This window comes from Penaeus monodon, chromosome 15, assembly GCF_015228065.2.
Source record: "Penaeus monodon isolate SGIC_2016 chromosome 15, NSTDA_Pmon_1, whole genome shotgun sequence".
In the NCBI taxonomy this organism is placed as follows: Eukaryota; Metazoa; Arthropoda; class Malacostraca; order Decapoda; family Penaeidae; genus Penaeus; species Penaeus monodon.
In genome coordinates this window covers 35,425,484-35,425,851 of record NC_051400.1, presented here as the reverse complement: position 1 = coordinate 35,425,851, position 368 = coordinate 35,425,484, and positions in this window count along the sequence as shown.

Below are 368 nucleotides of genomic sequence, written 5' to 3'. Positions count from 1 at the left end.
CAGTAAATGTCTCGTGGTGTTCGCATTTAATTGTTGAATTCAACATCAAACACCATCTTAAATGAATTAAGGTAAATCAAATCTCTCCGTTTATCTCTTCTCGTCTCTTCCCGTTTGCTGGTCTCCACCTTTCAATACATCGCAAAATACATTCACGTAAAAACGAGAAAGAAGATAGAAAAAAAGGATATATTTAACAACAGTAACGTTTCGAGGAAGCCAAAGCGAGTCCAGAGCATAACCCCGAATGTGTCTAACGGGAAAGGGAAAGTCGCAGTCGTACTGTAAATAATATCTACAATAATGTCTTTATTGCCATTCCGTTGTGTCCGTTAGGGTGGGACACACACTGTCCTTACTGGTTATTC